Here is an 11,921-nt window from a genome sequence, read left to right on the forward strand (position 1 = left end):
ACAGCTAAAAAAAAAAAAAAAAAAACAAAGTCAAAGAGCTCTGCTTAATTGACGTAAAAAGTAATAGCTTACAAATTAAGTATTTTTAAAATAAATACTGACTAAGTTGACCTTCAGTTTCACGTGAACTGGAAAATATTCAATATTAAGATAACACTTGGTATTGTTTAGTTTAAGTATGTTCTAATTAATATAGACATCTTTAAAGTCATCAATATTAAGTATAATACCTTTACTGTACCTAGGTTTAATGAAAGTCAAATAAGATCCTGTTATATATGTTACAGATTTGTCAAAAAAAATAATAGTATTGTGGTGTGATAAAATTTGAAGTAAATTCAATGCAAATGAGATGAGAGTTTTGGGTAAATTTTTTAAAATATATATTTAAAATGTATGCTTAAGATAATCTCTAAATGTTTGGTATCTAAATTCTAGAGTTGTGCTAAATTAAGTTAAATGATAGGATTTTATTTAATAGCTATACCATTTTCAGATAAAATAAGATTGAAATATGAATTACTTAACATATGACTTCCTCTTACAGAGAAACTAAAGGTGTTTAGAAATATTAATAAATGCTTGGTGCCACTCTGAAATAGTCTCTATTATTAAGGGAAAGATCTCAGTGACCTAGGAAGGTAAGATAAATGTGTAAGGGAAGATATAAGGAATGGAATTATATTTTGTTAATGAAAAATAGTGACTTTGTCCTGAATCTGGTTACTTCTGAATGGAAGAAAAAATAAGGGACACACTAATACGAGTATAGAAAGCTGGGGAAGGCTTGTGGAAGAGGAACCCTGAGGAAAGAGTTTTGTACGTGGTCAGAATTGGCTAAGTTTAGAATCAATTTGGGCAAAGTAAATGAATCTTAGAAGTAAGCTGGTACAAGACTACATTTGGTTTTCTCTCTGTTAAGGGGACAAAATTTTCTTAAAATATTAATCCACCTTCAGTAACAAATTGTAAACTTCTTATGCAAATTAAGTGATCTGTTGTGTCTTTACCTTTGAAATATTTTTTGTTAATGAGTAAACACTACTTTACAGTGATCTATACATTTATCTGATCAAGTGTTTTGAAAACTTTTAACAAGCTCCCCAAATATCAATTTCTCATTAAAATTCTTTTAGTCTTCAGTTAAGTATGGGATGCTACAAAGGGTCCCTGAAACATCTCAAAGAGAGATTTTAAAGCAGTAAGTTTCATTTGGCATGTTAACTAACATGGGAAGTATTGTCAAATGAATAATAAATCTTCCTAGGTTGTATTGTATGAGAAAATATTATTAATATAGATATTCTAGAAATTATATGGACTCCCTAACATTCTGGTATATATGAAATGTTACCAGTCATAATTCTGGTTATTGTGACCAGGTTTCTTTATAGATTACAGTGTAATATTGTTTAACCATGCTGTTAATTCTGTTGTCATTTATAGGCAGGTAATTGTTTTCTTCTGATGATTTTGCAAGATACTCTCTCTTCAAGAGATTTACTGATTTCTAATAAATTTCAAACTATAGCACTGAAATAAACTGGGTAAGAAATTTTAAAGGTCTAATGAAAACTCTGATTAAAAGAATTAGTTACGTGGGACCGAATAAACTGATGAATATGGTTACAATTTTTGATTTTGTCTGAAATACTACTGGCTTTTAACCTGTTTACCAGACATAAAGAAACTCTTCTCCTTAAACTAGTTATGATTCACGTCAATTTGATAAATTATACCTATGTAAGCAGACTTAGAACAGTTATCTTTTCTCCCTATCTGATCCCTCAAGAGACTAAAATCTTTAAGGTCCCCAGTGGCTCTATGAGATAAATTAGGAAGATCGTCTCCTAACAGGTATAGGAACCTCAAGGTATTTTAAGGACTTCAAAAAGAAAAGAATTTACCTAAATCTGTTAGGCAGAAATCTATGACAAGCCCTTGACGGGGCTTTGCTGGCCTTAGCAAACCTTATTAACATTCTAGCTTAAAAGTCCTTATTAAAAGTTCCAACACAGTCAATTTAAAACAGCCTATATGATCAAATAATCAGACTTAACTTGTAAACAAATTCACCTTGATTTGACTATATTTGATAAAAATGAGGGAACTTTAGAGAGAAAAAGTTTATATTTTAGTGGATATTAAATTCTCGTTTTGTTAATTGAGGTCTATATTTAGTAAGACACTTCCCAGATCATTCCTTGCTGTCATGTTACATTGCTGCAAAGTTTAATTGAATTATTAAAAGGACACTGTATGTTTCTTTCTGAAGCTTAGTAATATATCCTTGGGTAAAGATCCAATGCCCCATGACCTGCGGCCAGGGGATTATACATACTGGAACAGGCATGACTTAAAAAACTGTCTCCAACATGAATGGAAGGACTCTATCAGGTACTCTTAACTAGACCATACACAGCAAAGCTGAAGGAAACTGACTTTCAGATTCATTTCCAATCAGAAAGAGCCCCTGCAGTGCACTGGCCTATAGAGCACTGCTCACCTTAAAACAAGGCCCAAATGGAGAAAAACTACCAGGCCAGGATGAGAAGACGACGACATATGAGGTAGAAAGCTGACCCAAGACACCAGATCAGGCCTGTATACCAATTACTTTGATAATTTCTCCTACCTTTGATTATGAACTACTCCAATTGTTAAGTTTATGGTAAATTACCTATGTCTAGTACTTCTGTGTTACCTTGGTGGGTTTCCCTACTCCAAGGCTCTAACTAGATAGCCCTCAGAAACGTTATTCTAAAAAGGAAATTATAGTTCTGTTTAGGCCACTGTTGATCTTACAAGGTGGGAGACCTCACCTGGCCAATTAATACCTGTTCGAAGCCTGACCATAAATACGAACTTTCTCGTAAGATCACTCAAACTCAGTCAGAAACACAAGAAAAATTTTAACCCAAAAATATAACTTCTTGACTATTAAATTCTTAATCGTGACTTTATTAACGTTACTAGCTGTATTACTTATATCCTGTCTATTTTTATAAGATTTTTTTCTCTTACATTTCCCAAAGTGTAGCTAGGCCTACAAAAAGATTGATGATGGCAAATCATATTGAAGAAATACATAAAATTTATAACCCTGCATAAAATAATTATAACAGTGTGATTCTAGGTATGGGAATGAGCAACGAAGGGTAAACATTTCCTGGATCATAACAGACTAGTAAGACTGGCCATCCAGAGAACTTTTAGTATCAACAGGGCCTGATAAAAACACCTAACACCTTGAATGGCAGGTCAGAAGTTTCTTCAACCTGAACTAGGAATGAGCCTTCATAGCACCCTGGGACAAAATTGGTCATGAAATGTCTCTCAAAATATTGGTCAAATTTAGGACCAAGGGGGAAAACTGTGAATGAAAATACTACAATGTGAATGAAAATACGGCAACCATGTCAGTAAACAAAGAATGCTGAAACCAAGTCATCAGCAGCTGCCACCATCTCCCAGGGAGGACAGGCCTGTGCATCCAGCACCCTGCTCAGAGGCTCTTCCTCCCCTGCTCAGCCTAGGCAGCCACTCAGAATGGTGCCCTCTGAGGGGACTCAGAATAAGAAAGGACAGAATACTGGCCCTAGATAACTAGGTGCTTGTAAAAGGAGTGAATTCAATGAGCCAAAATATTTACTTCTTCCCATACAAAGAAAATCACTAAATTCTTGAACTTGAGATGCCTGGATTTCTTTAGATAACAAGCAATATTTTATTCTTCCAACTCCCAGGTCTTTGTTGTAAAGTTCCTATATAATCCTAGCTCCTCCCCTACTTCTTGGGAGCAGTCCCTCAAACAGAATTGAAGGCTGTCATCCCGCCTCGAGTCCTCCCGCCAAATAAAGCATAACTCTAAACTTTCAGGCTACACATTTCTTTCAGTCGACAAGTCCCAGAATAGACACAACTCATCAATTCTGTAATGGAACACACTGGATCAGGAACCAAAAGCATGTTCTAGTCCAGAAAAACTACGGGACCCTCTTTCTTCCTGTCATTATACAATCCCACCAGAACTCATTAATTTGCTGTCTGCTCATCTGGCAACCAAACTCAGAGAAGAGTCAACTCAGCAGAGTGCCGTGCTGGGGAGAACACCCCACAGCAGCATGGCGGGCTGCCTGCGCTCCCACACGCTCTGCTGACCCCTAGTGTCCTCCGTGGAGACCAGGTCAACAGAGCTGTTCCCAACAGCTGAAAAGTCCCACACATTAAATAAAAGCGTTTTATTTTATACGATATTTTACGTATATAACCGTCTCTGAAGACAGCTTTGCAAGAAGCCCAAATCTTCAACATTAATCTGCAAAGGCAAATGCTGCCCCCCACGGAAAACAAGTCTTAAAACGATGCTAAGGCCTCCAAACTCCTCTCTAGGACCATCAATCAAACTATCTGCAGGCCTGCAGCTGCAGGCTGCTACATGTCTGTTTTTAGAGAAACCCCTTCCTGCCGTCAGGTGCTACAATGTCCCTCTACGCCCTCCCATCTGAGGGTAAGAGCAGCCAATGCAGAACATTGCAGGGAAGCACTGACAAGACTGGAAACAGAGAATCAGAGATAAACTAAGCCTTCTGATGACACGAGCTTGTCACTGTGTCATTTTACAGATGAAGATATATAGAGAGAGGTGGGGTGATCTTGCTCAAAGTCACACAGCTAATAAGTGGCAAAGTCTGTAACCCAGCTACACCCTCCGGTGTGACGCCCCCGCTGGGACTCCCACAGGGTTCTCTCGTGCCTGCCGGACCAGTCCTTTACTGTCACTCATAAAACACCACAGGGTCTGACACTAGCCTGGCTTTTCAGCCACTTCTCCCTCTAGTTTCTCAGGAACAAGGCTGCTCGGGACACTGTGACTTCCGGCTCCCCAAACCCTCCGTGCTCAGGGTGGTCTTGCCTGTGCATCCAGCACCCTGCTCAGAGGCCCTTCCTCCCCTGCAGGAGGACGTTCCCACTCTCCGCAGGGACACCCCCATAGGGAAGCCCTATTTTCGCCCTCAGCACAGCAAGTGTCCCAGGCCACATCCCGAGCTGCCCCATTAGGACTGCGGGTGCCAAGGTTTGCTAGTCAGACCAGCAGCCTCAGAGCCAGGGTTTATGCCCGGGTCACCCTGCAAACCTACTCCCCGCCATACAGCCCCCAGCCAGCAGGTCACCTGGAAGTCGCAGCAAGTGCCCCACCCAATCCCGAAGTCTCTTCATTTGCCAGCACCGCTGATGACTGGTCTCCAAACTTTGGTCAGTTTTGCACAAAACAGCAGCTTCCACTGTGAAGCAGGGGGTTTTCTCTTCTGCTCCCCATCCTTACTGGACACGTCAAGGGAAACCAAAAGGCCTTTTCTCAACCCTTTTCTGATGACACCCTCCCACCCACAATATTCACATGCTCAAGAGCTTTGGGTCCACGTGGTTTTGTTTCCCATACGCTAAGTGGCTCAAAACACTGCGGGATTCTTCCTCTTTTGAGAGTATTAGTTTGTACTGATTTTATCGGCTTTAATCACTTTTTGTGTCTCTCTTCAGTGTCCCTAGCAGTTGCCACTTTTTACTCCCTTCAGCAGCCTCCCTCCCAACATCTAGTCTAGGAAATCAGCTGTGATGAGGGGTCCGGGGGCAGTCACAGAAGATGGAACTAAGGCACAGACAGGCGACATAATTTGCCTGAGAAGATCAGCTTCAAGCCCCAACACTGTGTGTCACGTCCCTCTGTTTAACTCTTATGCTAAACTAGTTAACTTTTTATAGATTATGGTTATAAACAGATGAGGTATCAAAAATACATACAAGGACACACATCAACTCTATGATGTTCATTAACTCCACTATTTTGTTTCTATTTTTTTTATTTCTGTTAAAAAAAATTAGGAACCTCTGCAGTCAATATAGCAAAATGTTAATGGGTTTTAAATCCAGAATGTAGAGACGTAAGGGTATCATTAATCATAATTATTTGTATGCTCACAAAATGATTTGACAGTCTCTCTCCCCTCCCGCTACTCGCTACTGGCTCTCACCTGAGCTCCCAGACCACACATCGAACAGCCTTTCACTTTACACACAGCTGAACTCATCAGTTTTCCCCCAGAGCTCCCTCTGCAGCTTTCCCTCCTCAGAGCACAGCAGGACCATCACTTACCTCATTAATCCACCCAGAAACCTGGGCCTAACTCCATCCTACCTTCACAGACATCTTTCATCCTTTCCTATTTACCATCTAAACATGCCTAAAGTCTGTTCGTTTTTTCCCAGTGACTGTCCCACTGACTGTCCCACCGCTCAGGTGGAAGCCACCAACACTGCACACCTGGACTCACGAGTCTCACATGTGGCCCCACAGCCGCTCTCCAATACTAGACACAAAAGGGATATTGTCACTCCCGTGCTTTTATGACTCTTTTCAAACCTACTGTTCTTAGAAGAATCTCCAAGTTTTTCACCTGGTGAAGGTGTTTGCCATGAAACTTTGAGCTCAGGAACGGCAGGACACCCCTCATTCTTGGCTCTCCCCTTTCCCCAAGGCCCAGCCCTCTCCCCCTCAACCCCGCCCTCTGGCACGGTGCTGGATCAGGAGGACCTGCTGAGCTACACCAGCCTGTATTCTAACCCTGGTCTTGAGTTCTTACCAAACTGCATCACTTATCCATACAAATCCAAGGTAGATTAGAAAGATTTTAGATGTTGAGCTAGACTATTGATTTGGGGATTTTGCACTAGCAACCTGCAAGTATATGTTCTAATGATTCTGTCTTCTTAAAACCACACCCAGGTTTTAGTAGTATTTGTGGAATGTCTTCGGAGTAAAAGGGACTGTACTTTAACAGACTATATGTTTTATAACATGAACAACCCGGAGAGGGTCACAAATGGAATCGCCTCACAAGTGACAGAAGACAGGTGAGAGGCACAAAGCAACAGGTCTCAAAGATGGTAAGAGCAAAGTTGTTTCGCCAACCCCCCAAAAATTCCTGAAAGAACCAAAAATTCAGAATTTTGAAAGTAAAAGGCAATCATTTATAGAAATAAAATAAATGATCCTCTTCATCAGTGTTTCAAGATCTGACTCCAGATATTTTAGCAGGCCATACTGAATCCTAGCACAGAAAAATCAGATGGACTAGTGGTGAGTAATTTCCAGGAAAACGGCAGTAATTCCTCCATTTGTGTAAAGACATACACTCACCTGCCGAATGTGAACGTAGAACGCATTCTGGAGAAATTTGGAAGCTTCCAGGGTCCGCTTCTTAATGGCAAGGACACGGACAGCTTGGGAGCATGCTTCTAACTCAGTCACTGGCATTCTTACACTGCAGGGGGAAAAGGAGGCCCTCAGTCGAGAGCAGAGATATTCCTGACGTGTCTCCCAGGCCGCGCCTCGGGGACTCAGTGCCCTGCAGCAGCCCGGCCCCAGGCGAGGACACGCAGCGTGGCCCACCCAAGCAGGAGGGGCACTGTGCTTGAGAAATCCCATCCCCGATGGGGGCAAGAGGGGCTGGTGGGGTTGAGTGAACCTATAAATGCCCACAGAAATATGCCTGCATTCATTCAAGTGATACAAGCAACAGTAGCAGGCTATTTAACAAAATTTCAATTTTCAGCGGAAATTTTGCCATTCCTTTCCACTTGTCCCCTGCACTCTGAGACAGGCTTAGGCTTTCTCACACCTGCAACTCTGAAGCAATAGTTGTGAAGTCATTTTAATTTGCTGCAAGTGTCCTCGCTCCCCGTGTCACTGTGTCTGTCCTCTCTTAACACAGTCGGATATCTTCCTGGATCTCTACCTGAGTTCCTTTCTCCTCCTCCTCAGATCCTGAGATAAAGGACAAGTGAAGACACGTGACCAGGAAAGGCACTGTGGACTTGACCGAAATCCACAGTGACCCCCTAGGTGAGTGCTGCCCACCCCTTACCTTCGATTCTCAAGGTTCTGCCCAGGGTGACATCCAGCCCAGAGAGGTGGCCCAATTAAAAGCTATGTGGCTTGGGCACGGGGACAGGTGCAGGAGCTGGTTCCGGGGCCAGGCCCCTCCCCACGTCTGCTCCCCTCTCCACCGAAGCCACGCTGCCAAGCACTCAGGCTCCGTGATCTGATGTCCTTCTCTTCTACTCTACTCCAAACCCTTTTCCTTTTCCTTTTTTCCCTAATTATCCCCAGCTGGAGTGATTTATCAATCGCAGTAACTAAAAAATTTCCTGCAGCCGAAAATGAGGTCTCCAGATATCAATGCCCATATGCTGGCTCCTGAAGAGAGCCGCTGGCTAGGGGGACCCTCACCAACACTCACGGGCATCAGACATGTTCCAGGGTCGGCCACCCCCAACAAGAGTTAGCTGTGACCCCTATGCCCGCACAGCATCCCTGCTCACAAAAATATAGTTGACCCACTTATCGGTTATTAAAAAGCAAAACTGCAAAATTGCTCATGTTTCTTACTAAAATTATCTATGAAGTGGAAAAGGGAATTGTAATAGAAAAGAACAATTTTGACCCCATGTTAGGTCTTTTCCTTTGGCTTTAACCCTGTGCCCTGGGTTAAAATAGAAAAATAAATAGTAGAATAAATTCTATTCCTGTCATAATGACCACAAGATAAATTGCAGATAGCGATGTAAATATTAAAAAGTACTAGTAACAGCAAATACAACTCTTTGCTCTTATTAACTCAACTTCTCCTCACTATAACATGTACTATTATAATCTCCATCTTAGAGATTAAAAAAAACCTACAGAAGAGATTTATTCCATTATAAGAGAGTATTTCTAAGAATAATGTCAAAGATAATACCCATAAGGAAGACATTTACTATCCTAAGAATAGTTTGAGCCACAACAAAAATCAGAAAACTTCCTGAACAAAATGAAAGGAAAGAAATGACGAGAAAAAGCTCTGTGATACATGTTGATGAATTCACGAAGTTAATTTTCATAACATACAAAAAGCTGTCACAAAGCAACAAGAAGCTCCCTCACTTAAATGTGGGCAAAGGAAAAAAGGAATCATTCATTTTAAAAAAGTCAAATGGCTAATGAGTGAAAAATGCTCAAAACTTCACTGGTCATCAAATGCAAAGAAAAACAATGAAAAAGCACTTTTGCCTATCATATTGGCAAATATTTTTAAGATATTCTAGCTAGTGTCCATCTGTGGGAGAACAAATCATGAGCGACTTTTTCAGAGGATGACATATCAATGGATTTGAAAGCTCTGAAAAACGTACATACACACTGACTCAACTCCACTTCTAGGAATCGTTTCCTTTAGGAAAAAAAAAATCAGTCCAAAAAGATGTACCCATCAGGGCATTTACACAGCACTGTTTACAAAGGTGGGAAGAAAAACTGAAGTGAAATCATATCCAGCGATAGAGAATTGGTTACATAAGTAATTGTGCATTTTTTCATTCCCCAATGGAGAAGGAATTTCTAGTCACTTGAAAGGAGTCTGTGATGAATGTAAATGTCACATCCAAGGACTAAATTTCCAGAAGCCTTAACTAAAGGAATACACATACAAGATCACAGGAAGTTCTGTACAAGAAGGATGCAACTCAAACATTCTTTCTGACAGTGGAAAATGGAGAAAACTTAACTGTCCACCATCAAGACAATGATGCGGTAAATCAAGGCGAGCTGCGAGCGCTGAGGGAGCTGGCGTTTCGCCGTGGTCCAGGGCCTTGTCCAAAGCACTCTCCCACCAAATGTGTCCGTGGACAAGAGACGACACCCACACATCAGGAGACGCCTCCAATCTATCTGAAAGGGCCGGGTGAGTCTGGAGCGGGAGGATGTCCATGATATACCCCTGAGTGAATAAAGCGAGCTGCAGAAAAACATATAGTATGGTCTCATTTATAAATAAAGCATATATACACACACCTATACATTGATTTCTCATATGTGTATATATATGTATCTCATAGGCATAAAGGTCATGAAATATATATACCAAATTTTCAACAGCTTTTACTCTCAGGAAATAATGGGAAGGGAGTTAGGGGCCTTCCTGTACCACCACAGTTCTCTTTTCAGTATTTCAGTTAAGTATACTTGGAATTTAAAAGTTTATTTAAGTCCGAAGTAAAATGGACCATGCCTCCATAAGACAGAATGCTACACTGGTCTTTAAAAATCATGCCAGGGGAGATAGAATATTGTAGAAAAACATGTAATAAGCCGAATGGAAAATGGAGGTCTCCGAAGAGTAAACAGGGACAGAGTGCTCACTGGTTTTTATGACAGAGATGCTACACACTGACGAAAAGAACAGAAAATAAATGTTAAATTGTTAATTATTATCTCTGAGTAGCGGGACCAGGATAGAATCTTTTGCCCCTTTTTTCAGATATATTATATTAAATGCACATTATTTTTCATCTGAAAAAAGCATTTTTAGACGTGTAGTACCACGCATTGGGGAATTATACATGAATACTTACAGAAACAAATAACTAGGAGACACCGCAGCAGCGCCACACAATGTAAAATGGGCAATCCTGATTCACACCGCTCAGTTACATAAGGATCCAGAAAGTGAGAGCACCTGCTGTAACAGGGCGTGGTCCCCTTCTATTTGTCAGTTGTGTCTTCAGGGCTGAGGCAGTTCTGAGCACGGCCAGTGTCAGTTCCGGTGTCTGGATGGATGCTACTGGAGGTGAGGGCACCTGCAAGCAGAAAGGAAGAACAGAAACCATCCTCTGCCTTTTCTGTCTTGTTTCTTTGTTACTTTAAAAGAGAGGCATAAATAAGATAAACTGTGTATCTCCCCTAGTGAAATTTCAGTAATGAAACCGTTTTTAAAGGCTTCAGAGCTTATATTCTGTCTATAACTGTCTTTACAACAAAGCATCATATTCATTAAATGTTAATTGACTCAGTTAATTAACTCCCTGTTGAAACATTCAAGTAAAGAACATGAAAGGCCTTACGTAAAAGAACCACACCTGCAGTGACTAGCTCAGCTGTCTTGACGGCAAAGCAGTCAGGCCCCACCATCCCGTGGCCCTGAGCTCCTGATGCTGGTAAGAGAGCACGCTGCCGCCTCAGATGGAGAGATACTGTGAAAGCATTTTTTGAACTCTACAGTACTGACAAAACATAACTGACAAATCCCAGGCTCCTTTGAAGCTGTCATTTTCGGTTTCTGACCATCCCCAGTCAATGAGCAGAACCACCCCATTCCCGAGTCATGGGACTCACGTGGGAAGAAATTTTGTAGAAATTTCCAGGTACAGAATGTAACCAACTATATGTAGAACTCTGACAAAAGATAAGATGTAGTACTCTGATGTTGAAGACACTCAAAGTATTCTCCTAAGCCTTAGTAGCTGGAAAGGCTGGGTTTCTCCTCAGCCACTTATTTATTTCACAGCCAGTGGGCATCTCCCAAACACCCTGCTTCCCTGTGTCTGCTGGGAGACACAGGCACACTGTTGCTGTCGATCTTATAAGTCACAGGGCAGACGCGTGTCTCTCATGCCTGCCACCCTCACACAGGCTCGCCTCCTAGCCTCACTGTCTGAACTTGGCCCCACTTTCTCACCTGTTTATTTGGTATCTGTTCTTCTGTAAGCTGCCTGAAATGCTTTTTGGAACAAGTCAGAAGAATGAGTGGGTAGAGAAATGGACAGTTGGACAGGTGAGAGGTGGGCAGACAGACAGAGAGACTCCAAGAAAAGGGGAACAAAGAAAATTTCCTATGCAGAACCCTCTTCTAGTCAGGGAAGAAAACCACCACGGAGACGTGTGAAGAGGCAGGTGGCTTAGGGCTGTTTCCTGGATTCCATGAAAAGTCCCACCAAGGGAGAGGGTTGAACTATAAATAATAAAAGAAAAAAGCATGCATGCTTGAAAAATTTATCTACAATATGTACTTTCTAAAGAATAGATTCAAATCAGCAGGGCCCAA

At 41.4% G+C, this 11,921-nt stretch overlaps 1 protein-coding gene across 45 annotated transcripts in view; it reads right to left on the reverse strand.

Moving 5' to 3' along the window:
* The window catches only part of LOC141578007 (uncharacterized), a 192,699-nt gene that overhangs the window by 127,376 nt on the left and 53,402 nt on the right, over nt 1-11,921 (reverse strand). For 44 of the 45 annotated variants that reach the window (XM_074366510.1, XM_074366513.1, XM_074366511.1 and 41 more), the window contains 2 exons: nt 10,557-10,677; nt 7,199-9,836 (listed from right to left, as the gene is read on the reverse strand). The gene's annotated coding sequence lies outside the window, so the exon portion shown is untranslated. The remainder of the gene's footprint in view (nt 1-7,198; nt 9,837-10,556; nt 10,678-11,921) is intronic. The other variant, XM_074366474.1, reaches the window with a different exon arrangement.

Source organism: Camelus bactrianus, chromosome 6 (genome assembly GCF_048773025.1).
Source record: "Camelus bactrianus isolate YW-2024 breed Bactrian camel chromosome 6, ASM4877302v1, whole genome shotgun sequence".
Lineage (NCBI taxonomy): Eukaryota > Metazoa > Chordata > Mammalia > Artiodactyla > Camelidae > Camelus > Camelus bactrianus.